We start from the raw sequence: 20,372 nt of genomic DNA, 5'->3' as shown, positions 1-20,372 counted from the left end.
TGGCAGCAGACCCACCAGAAACAGGCTTTTTTTGGCAAGTTTTCCTTAGATTGTGCTGGAAGAGGAGAAGCATCCATCTCTGTGGGACGTTGTTCTTACTGCTAATTGCATGAGCGACATCATTTCATGAGCCACCATGCGAATGGAGCCACCGAAGCAGTAAATGACAGAAGAGTCTGAATAGAGGAGAAAGGAAGAATCGAAAGGGAAGATTTTTTTTTCCTGGCTTTTTGAAGTTTTCTTGCCATGCCCCATGCTCTTCATCCTTTTCGACCTCCTCTGTAACTTCTGTGCCTCTCCCAAAGCCTGCAGCCATCCTGTTTTTCTTAAGCAGCTTCCATCTCCTTCACTCCTGCTCAGCACAGACCGCTCAGGCAGGAGAAGGCAGAGCCTCAGAGCCACGACTGTGCAAGGCAAGTGTACACAGAGAAGCAAATCTAAAGTAATTAAACAGCAATACAAACACTGCACTTCTGTCCATGTATGCTAGCTACTGCAGAGTGGGCTCCTCCATGTCATGGTTGCACAGGAGCTGTGATGTATCAATCTACTGTAAGGACTCTATTCATACCACCCGAGGTTGGCCAACGGCGTGCTATTCAGCTCCGCTGCAAGCTCCCACTTACCCGGGATTGAACAAACCAGAAGAAGGTATTACTGAGCTATTATTGGCATCTTTTGCCACATGCTGTCAAGTTTCTAACTTCAGTGGTCCAGAAGATTGAAGTAGAAAAGCAGATGAGACAGTACAATCATGCGGTACAGTCGGACTTTATGCTTACACACTGGAAAAACACTGACCGACCTTGAAATTTGCTCTTCAAAGGAAAGAATCAAGACTGACACCAAATAAACAAACAAACCAAAAAACCCCAATGCCTCACTCCCAAGAAACCGACTCCAAACTGAAGTTAACACGGGAGCAGCAACCAAACCAAACCTGCTCGATCCACGGCGTTAGCGTGGCAATGCTGTGCAAAGACGCGATCCCAACACGCTCAGAAATGCTGGGATGCAACCGCTTCAGTGCCTGAAATCTGGCAGTTTCAAACATGCACCTTCTAGAGTGCACTTTGCTTTTTTAGAAGACTGTATTAGTCATGATGTTTTGCTTTCTGGAAAAGGGCATTTCTAGCTCATACGTAAACCTGTGGTGAGAGCAGGTGACTTGGTTTCTGGTGGGTTTTTCCCCCCCTGGGGAGCAAATCTGGGTGTACTGAACTGCTCCGTACGCTGCAAAGGTGCTCTGGACAGGTGACTCATCTGCCAAACAACGCAGAGTCTTCCTGAACTTCACAAGTGCAAGTTCAGAGCTCATAAAAGTGCCTGACGTGGCCAAAAACATGCAGTGGCAGTATTGAGCAGCTACTCGATTCCGCGCATTTTCTGAAGCTGTGGTTTCAAACCGCTTCGCACCGCCATCCCTCCCCCTCCATCTATTTGCTTTCTCAGGCATTGCTGCGTGTTTAACTTCTAAGCTCTTGAGGGTGATTGAGCCAATTACCAAACGTACAGTCAGCTCTCCACCATGAAGTGCTCAACAACTCGACATCCAAGTTTCAGGAGCTGCTGATCACCGCAAACAGGCTGACCCCACCCTGCCTGAAAAACACACCACCAACTAAACTCTCAGTTTAGAGCATCATCTCTCCTCATCCCGTATTTCTCAGCTATGCCCTGCCTATCAGCACGCCCAGAAATTTGGCAACTAAAAGAGGACAGGAACTTTTCCAGGAACTGGGTTCATCTACCAGTAAGGGTGGCAGAATCGGAAAAAAAGAGTAAGAGCAAAATCATGGCGAGGAAGATGTGGAGCTGCAGCCCTCCTATGCCCAACAGTCTAAAACACGAGTATTGTTGAGGATCCTGGAGGGATTTCTGGTTTAAAACAGCCTGCATGGGATTCAGAGCAGTCTATAGACAACGCTCTCTGTCAGCCTAGACCAGACTGGGAGAACCCTTCATTTGAAGGCGATCAAGTATCTCCTTGCAATGCACATACCTTTCCAGTGGCAAAAATCATCAGTGGTGGTATGTGGTCTGTGAGTGTTACTGGACGTACTGTGCTCAAGAGCTTTAAGGTTTCTGTCGCAGCATGTGACATGATAAAATTTAGAGTATTTGAAACCCCCTCAATCTAATCCATTTTTTTCCTATAGACTTCCACTAAAAATAACTTTCTGTTCAAACAATTGTGTCATGCTCCCACAACAGCAAAAAAGTTGTTTGGGTTTTGTTTGGGGCTTTTTTTCCCCTTTCAAGTCATGGTGAAGTATCTTCAAGAGCCAAAAACGCCAGTCCCAGCCAGTTGGCAGGAGGGCCACGCTTTTAACATCTGCTCCAGGGACGAAGGACATGCAAACTGCTAACCCACACACTTGTTGCGAAAAGCCCTTGGCCGGTGAGACCACACCGTTCCCAGTTTCCATTTAGCTGAGCAAGCGAAGCCGGGAACCCATTAATTTGCTGCGTGAGTTATGGTTCCCCACAGCACCTTTTGTTCACTGTCAAGGTTCTGCAACAATGACGAATGCAGCTACATTCAGCCCCAAACTCTAGAATTTGATATACTAAATCATTCTAGATATTAAGTGTCTCAGCGATAAGCCTAGAAAACGAATTCCTCTGGAGCCTACACTTTTTGCTGTAGACGAGGCAGGAGGGACTCCTGCTATAGTCCCCTATTGTTTCATGGAAAATCATGCAGCTTGGTAGCGTTGTCACTCCCAGGAAAACAGAATCCCAGGAAAATTCACACAACTTCCAGTGGCTACTAAAAGAAGCTGCAAATCTGCCTGAATAACTGAGGCAGCAGAAGGCAGTTTGGGGCATTAGGAGCTCACCAGTTATTCCTATTTTAATAGCAGTAGCTGTACATGCATATAAAATTTCTACTTACCCTAGTAAATAAACAGAAAAGACTGCAGGAAAATAAACAAACAGGGGAACACATTCAGAATGCTTAAGCAGCAAGAAACAGGCAGGTTTTCAGTCTTACTCTTATCAACCTCGCTATTAATCTTTTTTGTTTAAAAAAGATCTCCTTCCTTCAGCCACAGCATACTGAAGTCAAGAGAACTGGATAAATTTCATCTCAACTAATTTGTAAAGAATATGTAACTTTTCAAGGGAATCCGATTAAGAGGGTGGAACAGTTGCTATTTCATTTTTAATTTCTCAAAATCCCCATCAGATATATCACCGTGGTTAACACCAGAAAGATTTTGCAAGCTTCATAAACAATAGAGGTATTACCCATTATCACACAAGTACAAATTAGTTTGACCTTTCCAGCTTTCTCATACTAGGCTTCCTTTTTTCCACTTGACTAGAGAAAATATTGAGTCAATCCGTGTTCCGCGCTCTTCATTCTCAGACGTATTTGACTAGTGTTTTTTCCCTGCATCTGCAATTAGAAGAGACCCATGAAACACTGAATTCACCCGAGTAATTCCTTGACTCAAACAAGAGCATTACTAGTGCTCCCTAGGAAAGACCCAGCCTTACGCTGAGCATCGCTCCATATCCGCTTTTCCCATCTCTGCCCCCACGGTGTGATATGTTCCTTTAATATTCATCGTAGGAAGTGTTGGCAAACAATACGAAAATATTGCTGTGGCAGCAGAGATCAGAGAGGGAAGGATGCTCAGTGCCTTCCATCTGCCCTGCCCGTCCTTCCTGCCCACAGACCTTATCCCTGCCCGCCGAGAGACGCCTGCTTGGTGCCCACCGAAAATGGAGCTGGCAAAGCAGTCGGGTGGATTGCTGGACTGGACTAACACTGAGCTATCTTTAACAGACACGTGTACATCCCCAGAAAGCCTTCCTGCGAGGCATCGAGTAGGAGAACTCCATGCAGACAAACCATCCCTTCTGCCATGCACCTTTCAGGACAGCTTCCCTGCCCAAACTGTGCGCTCGCTGCTCACGGGCACTGCTTTCTGCAGAGTTTAAAATCATTCCTCCTGAATAATCAGTGCTTTCTATCAGCAAGCCTGACCGTGCTGGATCCTACAGAAGAATTGTCTTGTTCTCTGGATCATGTCGTGTTAAACCAAAGGAGCTGGGGAGGAGCACAGAGAGGGTGATGCTGAGCAAGCCACAGAAAAATCTTACCTGTCAGCCAAAATGTAGGAGGACCTGCTGCATCAGGCTCTGTAAGTAAAGATGGATAACAGCGGGTATAAAAGCAGCGGGGAAAAACGAGGGGTAAACTGAGAAGCAGAACGGCTTTGTGGGTCGACAGAGAACCACAAGACTGATGAAAGAAATGTGTCAAGGAGAAAAACGATGCATTTTTCTACAGATTCCTGAGAATTAGGAATCCTGAGAAAATTACGCTGTAGAAATTGTGATTAGGGTCATAGGCATAAGCTCCAACGTGCACCTGAAAACCTGCAAACTGGCCCTGGCTCTTTCCCAGGCCCGCGTGGAGGGATGCTCCCAAAGCTCCAGGGCTGGCTGCGGGTGCCCGTTCCGCACCGGGAGGGATGCGCTGCGGGATGCGCTGCGGGATGCGCTGCGGGATGCGCTGCGGGATGCAGAGCCCTAACCGCAGCTGAAGTTGCTCCGGCCACCCGGGTGCCGTGCGGGTGATGTGGGTCGAGTGCTGCCACCCTGTGGGATCGGTGTCACTCGTGGCTATGCATGTCACGCTGCCGTGTGCTCTGCCGAGCTCCCCGATGCTCGACAGCGCAGCTGAACCGGGGAGAACGTTGGGGGGCTTTGAAACCCAAACTAGCTGTTTCCAGAAAAGCATAGCACACCGAAATATGTTTGAACGTTTATTCAGGAGTTGGAAATGTGATAAATATGATTTGGAACAAAAAAGGTTATTGAATTCTGGCCGGAAAAAGAACAAATATTGTAATTCAAAATCATTTGCATGTCAAAGTTAACGATCTGATGTATTTACACAATTCATATTTACTCACGCATATCAAGGTCTGGATTGAAATCCTGTTTTGTATATTGCTAAGAGCTGGTTCTGTTTGAAATCACTCTCCTCCTGTACTTCATATTTCATTCATTTCTACTTCCAGCTATACATGCACAACAGAGGGTATTATACATCTCCCTAATTGAACAATACAGATCAATTAAATATGAAAAGTCATTCTTGGACTAAAACCCTCTTAGGCAAATGTTCTGCTCTTATGCTAAGTAACTCTTAAAAAAGCTAGGAGTTGAGTGCTGTTCAGAAGCTTCTTTTTCTTTTTTTTTTTTTCTTTTTTAAAAGACTGGGAGACAAAGACCAAGAAGATTCACCCATTCATTCATGACAAGAAGATACAGAGCTTTTGCCTCCATTTCACAAGAGCAAGGTAGTAGTGATAAAAAAAATCTTATTTGATGACAGCTATTCAGTGCTCTGTGCGGGAGGTGAAGAACTCTCCTCTGCTTAGTGGTGAACGTGCCTTTCAAATACCTCTCGTGGGTCACACCATTAACACCAAGTACAGTGTTATCAAATAATATCATCGAAAAAGAAAAATCACATGAAATGAATTTATGCACCAGTGGCAGCCCACCAGCTACAGGTTCCTTGCACATATGCTATAGAAAATAAGGGAGTCTCACCAAAGGCCCAAGGGGAGAAGATCCAGCGCATGACCCCAGCAAACAGTTCACGCTCTTGGTGGTGTCAGAAGCCAGGGTGTCCATGGGTGGGCTAAGAGCCCCCCGAGAGCAGCTCAGCACTGTGGCAGTCAGCAGGGATATCTGTTTTGCCATTGACTCACCATGTTCTTTGCTGATATACAACCTGACCTATAAAAGATTATTGACTTAAACATGGTACAGCTAAGTTAGAAGAATCTGGCTCTATCAGTCCAAGGAAGGAAAACTTCCTTGATGGCAACCTTGACAACTTAGGGGCTTTCTTCAACCCCTGAGGTCAGCCGTTAGGTCATAGGTAGTGAGTGAGGTATGAGTACCAGAAGGCACAGAAGAACGGACAGTGGCTCAGTCAAAAGACGGGCATGGAGGAAGGTGCCACCAAACCCAGCGGAAGGGTTTCGGCAGAATTCAGTTTTTCTACTGATCGATCATTAACAGAGCCCAGGAAGGGTGAGACTGCCCAAACCGTGGCTATGGATCAAACTGGAGAAAGATCTCTGCTCAAAGGTGTTATAGCTATAGCTAGAAAGATGTAAAAATGGGACATCAGAGCCATTAACATAGAGCCAGGGAGCGGGGAAGCCAGCAGGGAAAGCAGCGCGCACTGAATATCCTCAGCAGTCCTGGGGACCGTCACAGATGGCTAGTTGGGTTTTCACACTCCTATTACTGGAAGCATAGAGATGGAAATGTGTTTAATTGTTTGAGTACGATGTTGTTTGCAAGTCTTCCCAAATAATACCCTGTTATCTGCATAAAAAGAGTTTAATAAACCATGCACTTACAGTTCAGTTAGAAAAACACTGGTAGGTTATTGCTATTCAGTACTATTCTGATTAAATTACCATTCGTAATACAGGTTTTTCCATGACAAACATGAAGTATGCTATTTGTTCTCTTTCTTAGTCTTCCAATTGACTAAAATGGCCTGCTAAACCTTATGTAGATTGAGTTTAAATACCACCTCTCTTCATTGGCTAAACATTTATATAAACAAATTACAAACACAGATTTTGTCTGAGGCCCACAAAAATCTTACACTGATAAAATGTATAGAAGAGTAAATCAGTCTGGAGTTAGAAGCTGCTCAGGACTAACTTGTCTCCTGAACAGCTACCAAGTGCCAAGAGCTGTTGGAAACTCTTCCAATACAAACGTCTTTTGCCCAAGATCTCACCGGTCTCTTACACGACCCCCTACGGCACCAAGTCTCAGCAGCTCTGGCCACGTCCCCTCGCCTAGGTGCAGTCCCCCACGCTCCCCCCACCAGTCACCTCAGAAGTACGTTAATTCAGGAGATCCTCATATTGCTCTCCTGGGTTAAAAAAATCTGGAGAAAGCCAAGCCTAACAGTTGGTCTTTCAACCACTTCTTGTGCTGCAAACAAGAATGGAGAAAGCCCACGTGAGCTGGTTAGTAACAGTTGTGTCCACTGAGTCTCACTGAAGCCTGGCTCAAAGCCTCTGGAAAAACAAAGAGGAGAAAAGGTGGTGAAGTACCATCGCGGTACTTTTCTTTTAAATTTTAGTATAATGCATCTTAGGAGAGCTTGGGGATATATCAAGACTTTTATTCATTAATAAAGATGTTTGGACACATCTGAGACATCTCTCAACAAACCTTCAAGTAACAGAGCATCAACTGCTGATCAGCTGGGAGCTTAGGGGAGAATTAACGAAAGAAATAAAAGTGGTAGAACCTCATTTTTGAAACCTTAGGCTGTTTAACACAATTTTGAAAAAAACCATCCCTGTAAAGGTAATTTTAAAAATGTAATGGTTGTAATTATTTTCTTGAGTTCCCAAAACATTTTTAAGTGGAATAATGCAATAAGTGTACCACTTACCTTACAGAAGTCCACATGTCGATACATTTCTGCTGCAATCAGGTACCTGAGCAAAAATCCTAATTTACATTGCAGAGTCAAAACTGGCTCTTTATGCTCTAGCTGCCTAAATCGGAACATGCATATGACAACTTCACTAGATTAGATGTTTTCAAAATACCTTGACCCTGTTGGTCCTGAAGGTTTGACTTTCAGTGATTTAACCCAGCAATAAAAAAAAAAAAAAAAAAAAATCAACATCTTTCTTTTTCTTGGTGTCACACTGAAACAGATTTTTATCCTGCAGATTAAAATAAAAAGTGACTGCTCTATCTAGGGAAAAGCAAAGAATGAAGTTATGTCCCAAGTACAACACATGCAGCACTGGAAACCACTGTTTAGTGTGGAAAATACTGTTGTCTTTGTTCATAATGAAATTTGAACCTCATTTATTCTAAGATTGCAAGCAAATCTGACGTGAGATTTTCTTTCAATATTGCCATTTTTGGCGGATGATGGTAGGGGATGAGGAATACTTGTGTACTCTCACGAAACAGCAAATCAGTTGGATCTCATCATTATATATTTGCTTTGCTAATAATAAAAAAGAATGAATCACTACTGTCATGATATTCATATTTATATTTGAGTAACCACTGTAGCAGATAACAGTAAAGTTGTGTGGAAGTTTAAATCTTGGCAGCACGCCTAGATTAGAGCTTTGGAGCTGACATTTGTGGATTTCGGGTGATTCATGTTACTTTTCTGTGTTTGTGATTACCTTCCTGTCAGGGGCTGCACATCACTCATGCACCAGGCAGCAGACTTCCAGTTTCTGCATGTGAAGGAAAATTCCCAACTGTTGCACCAAACTCTCTTCAAATTGAGCCCCGTCCTCTGTGTAACAACGGGGCTGAACAACAGGTCACCAGCAAAATCAAAAGGAGCGTGTAAACAGCTTTTACTGGGACATTATCGGGTCATTTTGGGCCACAGATGGAAGGTGTGGGAAGAAACCCCAGACTTGCTCTAATCTCACATGGCTAAAAATAGCCCTGCGATGATTTATGAACTTTCAAGTGCAGCAGCGTATTTTTAAGCAATAGCATCTTCGCCCGCATCGCCTGCAGCCTGGGAGCTGCCCGCACAGCGCCGGGGCTGTGCCCACCCGTGGCCCCGATGGAGATCAGCCGTGGGCAGCTGACACCATCATCACACTTCACCCAAATAAAATTCAGAAAGACCATGAGACAAAATAAAAAAGCAATGATCCAGCTATCTTGTGGTTAATGTCCTTCCTTCAGCTCGGCCTTGTCTTTACCTCTGATTTTTTATTTTTTTCTTTTATCAAGCTAACTGCACAGAACTGCCAGACAAAGCCAACTCCCCAAACCAAGGGAAAAAAGTTACTTTGCACCAAAATATCTACAAAATTTTTCTGAAGTTTTGCATCTGAGGTACAGGAGCTTAACTACTACACCTGTTTCCTTAGTTGTCCCTGATGGGGTAACGCAGGAGTGTATTTTAAATCAAAGAAATGTTAATCCCAATAAAAATAAAGACCTGGATATCAACAAGAAACACTTTCATGCATTCAGAGGTGCAAGTTTGGGAACCCAGGTGGGCTCTCTCACCAGTTGCTTGCTGTCTTGCAGTGCTGCTGTTTTTCCCTCTAGAACAAGCGCTCCTCAGCTGATGGTTAAAAATCAGCACTCGGGAAACAAGCGATGGAGGGATTAACACCGGCCGTACAACTAAGGCCACTCCAGGGAAGCATGGCTGCAGTCTCGGAGACCACCCATCCAAGAGGGCTTGTGCTGCACCACTGCCAAAGGTGTCCCTGTGGCCCAGAGAAGAGGACATGTGGCCACTCGACCCCTCCCACCACTCAGAGCACACTGACCCCTCATCAGACATCCATGGTGACCTCAGGCAAGGGGCTAAGGAGCTCCGGACATCACTGTCAGCATGTGTAAAGTTAGGGTTTGAAGGCAATATCATTTCATCACGTTTATTGTTTACATGCTAAGGGAGAAGCGAGGCTTCTCGCAAAGGTAAGCTTTTCCTCTGCTGTCATTCACATTCAAAACATCTGTTTTGTCATCAAGTCGAACAGAACGAGCTAAAAATTCCGAGAACCCTAGATGGGCTAGAAGAGAGCTCAGCTCTACTGCAGAAGATAAGGACAGGAAAATTTCCAAGTCACCAGAGTTTTGCCAGGATCATTCAGCTCCAACCAGCTGCAGGTACACGCTGCTTTACTCCGGTCCTCGCCACCCAAGCGCTGCCTCCAGGCTAGCTAACACATGGATGGGCACACGAGGCAGGAGACCTCCCAAGAGGTGGTATTTACAGATACACACAAAACAAAGGGTTCGGTGTGGCTTCCTGCAAAGGGTTAGTTCACTTGATGGGATCTGATGAAACACCCCCTGAATCCAAGGAAAATCTTGTCAAGATGTATTTAGCTCTGCCCAGAGTTCAGCACAGGAGGGAGAGGTTGCTGCACGCCAGCGGAAGCCATTGTCTAAAGCAGGCTGCTTTGGGAAAATTAGCAGTGTGCGCACCCCTAAATGAGGCTGTACAGCAAGTAAAAGAGGGATTAGCCATGTAAAGTAAGTCCTTTTGGCATTAGATTAAAGAGGGGAGGTGACTTTGAAGGATTATTCAAGAGCCATTTAAGCAGTTTTCAGGGACTTACAAACGCAGGGTAAAAATGCAAGCTCCTCAGGTCCAGAAAAGAAGAAAATTAAGTGTCCTGGCCAGGAAAGCAGCAGAAAAGGCTTCTGAAGGGTCTGCCAGGCTGGCCCCAGGCACAGGGACCCGTCACCCTGCTTCCAACACTCGGCACTGGCCATCGTGCCCCACTGGCAGCGTGGGGAGCCCCCGCATGCGGGAGCCTGGGCTGGAGCACCGCATGCACAGCTGGGATGGAGCTGGTGGCAGAAAAATGAGGGAAGGGGCTCCGACAGCCGCGATGCCACTGGGACCTGCCACGGGTCACGGCATCCCCGGCCCCACGGCATCCCCGGCCCCACGGCATCCCCGGCCCCACGGCGGCTGGTGGGCGGCTGTGCACGCCGTGCTGGGAGGGAGCGCAGTAGATGCTGTGTCAGAAAGGATCTTCCGAGTAGTGTGACCATTTGAATAGGAGGCTTACACCAGTCTGTGCTCTCATCCAAGTGATTTATCTGCTAGGATGCAGGTCCTGAACTAAACCATGTAAACAGGAGGATGTGCAAGCACAAACACAAAACCTGACTTCTCTCCATAGTCAAATGTTCCTCTTCTTCCCTGCACCTCAGGGTGCCTAATCAACATGCTGGCTCTTAATCCTTTGCCCACATTAATCCAGCAAGGGGAAATGAATACGCTGCTGCAAGACATCAGACTTTTATCGACCCCCCCTTGCAAAAAACCCCACCGCTTTTGCTTCGTCTAAAAGGTGATGGATAATTAGTATGTAAGATACAAACTATTTCCACTTGTTATGCAAGCAGCATCGTTTAATTTGTAGTTTAGAGAGCAAGTCATTCCTGTCTGGGATAAATAAAACAACATGCTGCATTATGTTGCTCACGACACGGAAGCAACATCAGCCTGGGGAAAGCAAAAGAAGCTAAAACTCGAGTAAGGAACACTGGCTGGCTGAAGCAAAAAGTTATGCATGCATTTCTGCCAGCTCGGGAGGGAGCATCCCTCTGCCAGCTGAGACACAGACGCACACAGCCCCATCGCCGCCGTTCCCTCTCCCCGTGCCCGGGGGAAGCCGCACCGACCCCCGGCCCGGGGACAGCTCTGCCCGGCCCCGGCACGCCGCTCCGCTCCGCCCGGCCGCGGGGAGCACGGCCCGGTACCCCGCCGAGGAGCCACGGCGGCCGCGCTGCGCTCCGCAACCCTCTGGGCGGGCATCGCGGGGACCCCCGGCGGCAGCGGGAACCGCGCTCCGCACCCCAGCCGCGCTCCCCGGCACCCGCTCCGCGCCGCCCCGCGTAGCCCCGCGGCACCCTCCTTCCCCCGAGCCGCAACCACTTTCCTTATTTATGCCCATTTTAATTTTTTTTTTTTTTTCCCTGTTCAAATCTGCCTCCCTCCTCCTCCTCCTCCTCCTGCTGCTGCTGTGCAAAGCCGCGCCGCGCTTACCTGGGCGGGGCGGGGGGACATGCTCGGCTCCGCGGGTGCGGGCGCTGCCTGCCCGCCGTGCGCGGCAGCCCCGAGGTGCGCGGCTCCCGCAGCAGCCCGCGGCCGCAGCATTGAGCGTCAGCGGCCGGGGAGCCGGGCGAGCGCCGCGCAAACCCCACCTCCCAAACCTGCGCCGTGCGCGGGGGGCGGGCGGAGGAGCCGCGGGAGCGCGGCCGCCCTTAACCCTTCTCCTGCCCCGCAGCGCGGGCGCGGTCCTTGCGCGGAACGGGAGCGCCCCGCTTGCGGCAGCCTCAGCCCGGTACAACGCTCGCTGCCCTCCCGCGGGGTTTGTTACAGCGGCTCAGCCCCGAAATTTCCCGTACCCCTACTCCCTTTGCGCTTTTAGCCCAGGTGTGGCTCTTCCCGGCGGACGCAGGAGCCATCCGCACTCGCGGACTCCGCGCAGCCGAGGCGGCCGCAGCCCGGGGCAGCCCCTCCGCCGCCGGGGAGCCCGGTTACTTCCCGCTCCCTGCTTTTCTCCCATCCTCGAGATGGACAGTCCCAGTCCCACCGGCCAGAGACCTGGGAGTCCCGAATTACAGCTCGGGGCATTTTTTTTTATTATTATTTTTTTTTTTTCTCCTCTCTGCGTTGGCCTCCGGCATTAGTCTCAGATTTGCCATAATTGTTCTCACTCTTCAAAAGCTGCCTCCCTCCTTCATCCGCCTGCTCTGTCAAGTCTCTCGCTCAGCCTTTTGCACGACTATTCCACCCTCTCCTTTCATCCCCTTTCTGACCCTCCTCGTCCAAGAAATGGGTGTCTTGTGCAGGGAGATGAGACAAGGCGGTGAGGAGAGCGCACACAGGTACCGTCCCTGCTGCTTTCCAGTCCTCCGCACCACCGCTCTGCCCAGCGGCTGTCCTGCGCTGGGACCTTTCTCAGGATCCCTCATGAGGGTCTCTACTTGCTACCGCAATGCAAATTATGAGCCATGAACTGCTTGGAAAGTCAGAGTTCAGGCTTCATAAGCAGAGTGATTTAAAGGTGCATCGAAAAGAAAAAAAAAAAAAAAAAAAAAAAAAAGAAATGCTTTCAGAAATGAAGGTGGGACCTACCTTTCCCCCTGTCCTGGAATCCCGTACCAGGAAGTGCTCTTAAATGGCTGTGCAAAGAATGCTTTTCAGTGCAAAGAGGGTATTCAGTCTTAACTGTGCCTCCCCTGGGTTTTGACGGATTAAGTGAAACCCTTATTATGTTTAATTATCTCTAGAGTTGCTCTCTGTGCTTGCTGCCTTGCTTTATGGTTTAATAAACTGCACATCGATATAAACTGAATGACAATTAACATTAGTGCAGGTTGGATTCGCGTTTATTGCTGCTTACAGGTTCGCACTCAACATGCCTTCGCTCAGATGTTTCGTTGCCATCTATCAGCACCTCTTTATTAGCTCCGCTCCCAGCTCCAAGAAGCAGTTGGGAAGTGCCCGGAGCAGGGAGGGCAGCTCTCCCAGCAGCACACTGGGACCCCAAGCTCAGCCCCACACGGGGCTCGGCTGTGCGGGTCCAAGGGGCTTGAGCAGCATGACATGCAGCAGCGAAGCAACGTGACGGGGCTTCTCCGGCAGTTGGAGATAACTGAGCATCTTTAGTTGGCCCAATCCTGAGCTAAGTACCACTCCTCACAGCGCCTTAGGAACGCTTGGCTCCCATATGATGGAGGGTGGCCCCCAACCTAGTCCACTGCTGATGGAGAGGGCAGGAGGGGCCAGTGCTGCCTTTCCTGGATCCTAGTGAAGGTTTAAGGTTAGACCCAACTGCGAAACAGAGTCTGGAGGAGGCAGGGGTGTTGTACTTGAGCCACGTATGAAAGAATCCCCTTATGTTATGAAATGTTATATAAATGTTATGTATTATTTGTGTAATCTCATTCTGATTTATACAATAGTGGAGACTGCTCAGTAATCCAAAATAAATATATTTCAAGTTTAGCTCCAAGTGTTTTCGATTTGGGAGTGCCTGTGTCTCCAAGGTCACCTCATAAATCCTGGCACTGTGGCACGGCGCTGCCAATCTGCGTGGGGTGTAATAACTCTTGAGGGAAATCAACGCTGAAAATGCTTCCGAATTTTTCAAAAGGAACATGCGTAGAATACATCATCATAACCCATCTGAGCATGCAACATCCTTTGCAAACTCCAGAGAAAAACATCATCCACCCTCAACTGGGTGGCAACCAAAAGCAAATAAGATCTGAAAGGTAAACCCATGGAAGACTGTGTGCAGACAGATGGCTTCCCTGAAAAGCCTTTTGGTTGTGCCACCTTCTCTGCATACGTTATAACTCACCACTGAATGAGCAAGCCAACCAGGTCACCTGCTTTTTTTTTTTTTTTTTTTTTCTTTTCCCAAACGAATCCATGAATAAGGCCAAAGGTAGAAGTGTCAGAAATCAAAGACTCCAGTTTAAAATTCAGACATATTCTTTTTAGCAAATAGTCTAAAATATTTTGTAAATCTGGCAAGAAAAACTGCCTTGCAGGTTTTTAAGATCACATGTAACAGCAAAGCTGACACTTTGAATAAAGCCTTACAGTGCAACCTTCAGAAACACGCTGCTGCACAACTGTATCCATGATTGACAATTGGGATAGTCATGCCAGAGCATCGCTACAGTATTTAGCATGGTAATGTCAATTACGTAAAAACAAACTATTTTTAATTACCATGAACGTTGTCACACAAGCATGCAAACAAAGCCAAGCAGAAGACAAAACCGGCATCAACCCTGATGCATTTGTAACATCCTGCCCTGCGACTGCATTACGGAGGGGTCCGAGGCCCCCGGCCGACGGACGCACCACGTGCTACCCGCTGCCGGCACAGAGGAGTAAGTAAAGCGGTGCACGGCCCTGCAGCGCTTCCGCAATTTATAGGGATGAACCAGACATAGGGCCAGGCTGTGATTTATGGATGCTGAACTTGCAGCCTGAACTTGGCAGAGGCTTCTTTGTTTAGGCTGCAGTTTGTGTAAATCTTAGAAAGGGTTGGGGCATTGTTTTACTAATACAATAAGACTTCGTTAAGCAACTCTTCTTTAAATGACTGCTACAAAACATCTCCAAGGTTTACACTGTAGTTTTGTCTGACCTTTAATTAAAATACCAAGACCATCTTCACAAGGTGATGGCTATTTGCAAAGTCCTTTGAGGGGCTGTGTAAGTCTAGGGCTGCTTATATCTCGGTGATACAGGGAGCAATACAGCTTACAAGGAGTTTTGTACAGATTTGCCTTTCTTTTTAACCATCACCAGCCTTACACTGTATGAGTTTCATTTTAGGAGAATGCATCGAATGTATCATTTTTAAGGAGATAAAATGAGAAAAGAATAATCCACGACTGGTTGAGAATTACTTGCGAGAAATATTTGAGAATATATGTGATCCGTAAATATTTCCAAGTCCACAGATAAGTGACAACACAGATGGTGATATGTAGGAGAATAACAAAGTTGAAGTGACTTTAGTGCTGTGAAAAGGTGGTGGATGGATGGACTTGGAGGCTGATGTCCTCTTAGGGAGCAAGGAAGAAACTGAAGCAAAACCTCAGTGTTTTGCCAGAATGACCCAGTGCTCGTTTCAGAAACCATTGCTTGGAGCTGCAAGGCTACGTTTGCTCCAAACTGAGTCAATCTTGGGCCACTCTGGTGAGGTCCCTGCCAAAGATACCAGCCACTGCCAATTTCAATGGAGGATGTTGAAAAAGTGGGTATTTGTCACTAACAAAATGGTTGGGAACCAAAGATCTAAACCTACAAACTTAGTGCTATCAAGTAGTCTTCAGATGTTAGCTTCAACAACTTCATTGCCCAAGGATAAAATACAGCTTTCAAGGTGCAGACTTCTGAAGGGGTCTTAATTTCTTTAGTTGAATTCCAAATTATTTAGGTCCATAAAGTCTCTGAACTGCAGTTCTGCCTGAATCAAGGAGCACAGGTGTCGTGATTTAACCCGTCCGGCAGCTAAAACAACCACGCTGCCATTCGCTCACTCCACCCGCCAAGTGGGATGGGGGAGAGAACTAAAAAGGAAAAGGTAAAACTCATGGGTTGAGATAAAGACAGTTTAACAGGACAGAAAAGAAAGATAAAACTAATACTAATAGTAAATAATCCTCATAATAAAATATATTAAATAAGTGATGCACAGCACAATTGCCCACCACCCAAAGCAAATGCCCAGCTAGTTCCTGAGTCGTGCCACCTCCCGGCCAACCCCCCTTTTATATACGGAGCATGATGTCATACGGTATGGAATATCCCTGGGGGCAGTTGGGTCAGCTGTCCTGGCCGTGTCCCCTCCCAGCTTCTTGGGCACCCCCCACCTCCTTGCTGGCAGGGCAGGGTGAGAGGCTGAAAAGTCCTTGACTGCTTGGCAACAACTAAACCATCCGTGTGTTATCAACGTTATTCCCACCCTAAATCCAAACCACAGCACTACACCAGCTGCTAGGAAGAAAATTAACTCTATCCCAGCCAAAACCAGGACAACAGGAAAGGACCTAAAAGTTATAGCTGGTAAAGAAAGCCTTTTGCAATTTAAAAAGCTCAGCTTTAGCGGCAGCTGAGTTCAGAATCTCTGTGTGGTATTCATTGGACTTTCTATACCCAAACTCTCCCTGAAATAATAAATAATAAAAATCCCTCAAGGCTCACACTTCCTAAGCACATTTGATAATAAAGTACATTTTTATGACCAAATCATGAAATTCAGGATTTTTGAATGAAAATGATGCAATTCTCAAATGGTAATAGTTATAATTTATAACTCTAAATTAAGTCCTTAGCTTACAAAGCAAAGAAGTTTAACAATAAAAAAAGCAGAATGGGAAAACCCTAATGCTTCTCAGTCTAATAATTATAAATTAATTTTTTGTCATGATTAAGATTCCAAGGTGACATGCACTGTAATATTTTAGTAGTTAAAGAAACACCTTAATATAAACTACATTATCTGCAGTGAATTTTTTAGACTAGATTTAAAATGCAATAATCTAATTACTTCAGAAACTAAAAGAAAAACTCACCATATTTCCAAATCATTGCAAAAGGGGAGTTTCAAATCATGCAACCTTAATAATACACACGTTAAAAAATGTTAAAAATAAATACCTTTAAACCCACACAAAATTCAGAATGTTTTGCCACGATAAGGTGCTGACATTTATAAATGCCATGTGATTAGCATGTGAAGAAGAGATACAGATTCATTGTATGCTAAGACCTATTAATCATCCATCACCTGATAAACATACAGCATAATGCCCTCCCCGTTCCTTTTCAAAGTCCTAACAAAGATGCTGTTGGCGCTGATAACTCAAACACTTCTTCAGATCCGTTAGTTAGGACTTTTGTTGAAAATAACTTTGTGCACCAGCTGTGTACAGCTGGGATCTTGTTAAAGAACACAATGCACATGGATCTTTGTGGGTCAAAATTAAAGATTGGATGAAAAAAAGGAGCGTCAACCAATTGCCTCATCAACCATGGTGCTGTGATTCTTCTTCCTTCTGTCTTGTCTAACATCTTGCCTCAAATCATGGTTGTCATGAGTTATTCCAGGGAAAGGACTGAGAAACACTTCCTTCCTCTAGGACACAGAGCAGGTGGACATCCTAAAGCATGACGTGTCATTGAACATCCCGCTCGTGAATCTGATGGCCATCAGCATCATAATTACACCAAGGAGTGTAACAAGTCTTGTGAATAACTGCCAAGAGGAAACTTTTTGCAGCTTACAGGTTGTATTAATACTACCAAAAGCAGGAACCATAATGAATATTTTTGTACTGGCACTTCAGCTTTTGACATGCGTTTCCCACAAACATACGCAGACCTGCCTCCTTTCACCAGCAGAGCCTCTGATTTCAGAGCAGCGTCATGGGCTTGATGTGGTCCTCACACACGCCACCCGTGGAGTTTTCACTGATTTAGAGACACAGGAGTGAAGTCGTAGGTAGCTAACTAAAATCCCTTAAAAAATATGAACCGCTCTTCCCAGTAATGAGAACGGGAAGGTCTTTCAGACTTTCCCTAGAATGGGAGCCACGGAGACATTTCTGAGCAAGACGTAGTCTATTGTTAATGTACAGATAAGGAAGGACAAAAATAGAACTGTATTAATTTCAGCACAGAAATACAGGGAAAAATATATTTGTGCCAAGGAAAAAGAAAGTAATACAAATTTTTATTCGAAAGATTTCTATAGAGGCCATTAAAAACAGCAGAGAGGGGGGAAAAAAGAGTAGGGGAAAACATCTCTCTGCAGCTTATGAATAACAGATAAACTTTATTCCAGTAATGATAGGTTACATTTTTATTTGCAAAGTAGTAGCCTGCCAATAATAAAGATAAAGAGAAATACTTTCATAGCTGTTAGAAGAATAAAAACAAAGCTGAGTCTTTTTTTTTAATTGAAACAATTCTTTTTTCCCGAGGACACTTGGGTACATTCAACAGATAAGTTATTAACTGTCACTTTTGAATTTTAGCTTTATACAGCAGTTACTAACACACTGATTCTGCATACATAATTTCTTAAAAGGAATCACATTATTATGGAAGTCATGTTAGCAATATGTGAACACACATATTCCCATTTAAGTCATTATCTGAAAATAATATCCTGAATTAGGTACATCCTGTGGGAGAAAACAAAACCAAACAGTTTGGGCCTAAATGTAGTTATGGTATTTAAGTAAACACAGGAGACATTTTACATATATGACGAAGCCAGAAAAAAAAGTCAAATCAGTGTAAACATGGAGTTCAAAATGCTGTACCACCAAAGACCATGAGACATTCAATGGGTGCTAAGCTTAATTTTACTAATCAACATACATACCCATATATCCCAAACTTGCAAATACTTTACTTGTGAGAAATTATCGTAACTTTTGGGACTACATTAAAAGGAACAGTTGTGGAGCTCCTGTATAAACCCAAATGAGAACAGAGTATTAGCATCTTCTGCTGTAGTTGCCTAATGGTGAATAGATACTATCTATCTGAAATGTTGAACGTGTACAAGTAACGTGTAAAAATTGGTGTAAAACACCAGAGATCCAAAGACATGAAGTGCTTTGTCCTGTACAGAGAAATAACCTGCAGCTGAATCTTCCTCTTCCTACCTCAAGGTCTCAGGAACAAGACGCTGTTTGAAGTCATGGATACTGCTGCCACCTTCCAAGGTCTCCTCTCCTGTTGACTTACCTGCTGGGTGCCTGCACTCAGAGGTGCCATTTCTTCCCCAGAAGACTCTGATCCCCCTTGTTCCTGCTCTTCCATGGAAGTGACAAAGAAGAATAGTTTTAAAACATTTTAAATGTCCTACTTATATCTTCACTTCCAAAACCAGACCTGAGCAGAGAGATCACCGAGCCAATGCACAGCCTCACTCATGCCCTGGGAGCTCAGGACTGTCACGCTCGTGTGGGCTACGGGGGCTTCAGCCACAAAGGTGCCAGTGCCACCATTTCTGCAGTAGGTAGTACAAGCGTTTCCAAGAATTCTCATTTCTGGAGATGAATGCAAGTTTTTGGTGTAGTTGATTCCACCTGAGCTGCGTATTTTTAAGGTGATGTTTTGCACCTGAAATGGAAGCTTCCAGGATGCCTCTGTCTTCAGGAGAAAGAAGCTCACAGAAGCAAAACCTCTGCAGCAGGATCAGGGAGTACATTAGTGTTAACTGATGAACATAAATGGTCCTGAATTTGGCTTTTGTGTATTCTGCTAGCTTTGTGGACCTTCCTGTAGTGACAGAGCAGCTGATCATTACAAGAAAACAGAAGAAAAGGGTGGTTGAAATCTTTCAAAAGCTAAGTGGTTTTTGTTTCTTTCCCCTAAAGAATGGATTTAGCTCTGTCAAAGGAAAGGCGAGTGAACCATTCGAGACCCTAAGGAAATGCTTACTCCCTCGTTTGCAATGCTGGGATGTTCCACTAAGGCTTACATTAGTAAGAGTCTTCCAATGGATTTATGAACAGAAGATTACATTCTTAATGCTGCTTCTCAGAAATTGAGTGAATAATTCAAGGCACACCAATATACTACGGAAAACAGAAAAGTACCTTACAGCTTGGTACCTTACAAAGAAAGTGAGCCTCAAGCTCACTCAAGCTATATAAATGTGATATATGTAGCATAAAGACCACTGTATATGAAGCAGCAGCATGAGGTGAGGTGGTATAAAGCACTGAGTGGGAGCTACAGCATATGTAAACAGTTGCTAGCAATAATGCACATGTATAAGGTAAGATTGATAGCACTACCCATGAAAAACATAGTCGTTGGACCATTAATAAGATCCTTTTGTGCTTCATATTGACAGATTTAGAGCATCTGCTCATCAGAAGTCAAAGAAATTAGAGAGATAGCCCAGGGCAATGAGTCAGCTACCAGAGGAAGTTCATCTTCATGTCAAGAGGAGAAAGGAGCAGCAGTTAGAAGCTGCCTCTTTAAATACCTGCACCAACATTTTAATAATATTGGGGGTTCTTTTTCCCTTTAAGAATGCTCATGGCAAATAAGAATAGGCTTTCATCAGAGCTACCAGGTTAGGAAGAAGCCATATTACCTATCTGAGATATTAGAGCAGGGAATGGCAGTATTCTGCTAGATTTGACAACAGGGAGCTGCTAACACAGGGGTGGAATGAGGAAACTCCAAAATGGGAATAGCTTGATGGATGATTATTGTACGCAGCCCAAGTTTTTCTGAAGTAAGCAGTAAATCAGTCATCCCTACACAT

The 20,372-nt window shown here is 45.4% G+C and overlaps 1 protein-coding gene across 2 annotated transcripts in view; it reads right to left on the bottom strand.

The window, feature by feature from the left end:
• Positions 1–11,789, bottom strand: part of LOC104636362 (contactin-4) — a 337,483-nt gene extending 325,694 nt beyond the window's left edge. The window contains exon 1 of one of the 2 annotated variants that reach the window (XM_075762486.1): positions 11,588–11,789. The gene's annotated coding sequence lies outside the window, so the exon portion shown is untranslated. The remainder of the gene's footprint in view (positions 1–11,587) is intronic. The other variant, XM_075762485.1, reaches the window with a different exon arrangement.
• Positions 11,790–20,372: the final 8,583 nt, after the last annotated feature.

Source organism: Balearica regulorum, chromosome 10 (assembly GCF_011004875.1).
Source record: "Balearica regulorum gibbericeps isolate bBalReg1 chromosome 10, bBalReg1.pri, whole genome shotgun sequence".
NCBI lineage: Eukaryota > Metazoa > Chordata > Aves > Gruiformes > Gruidae > Balearica > Balearica regulorum.
The sequence above is the reverse complement of the archived record's forward strand: the minus strand, read 5'-3'. Positions and strand labels throughout refer to the sequence as shown.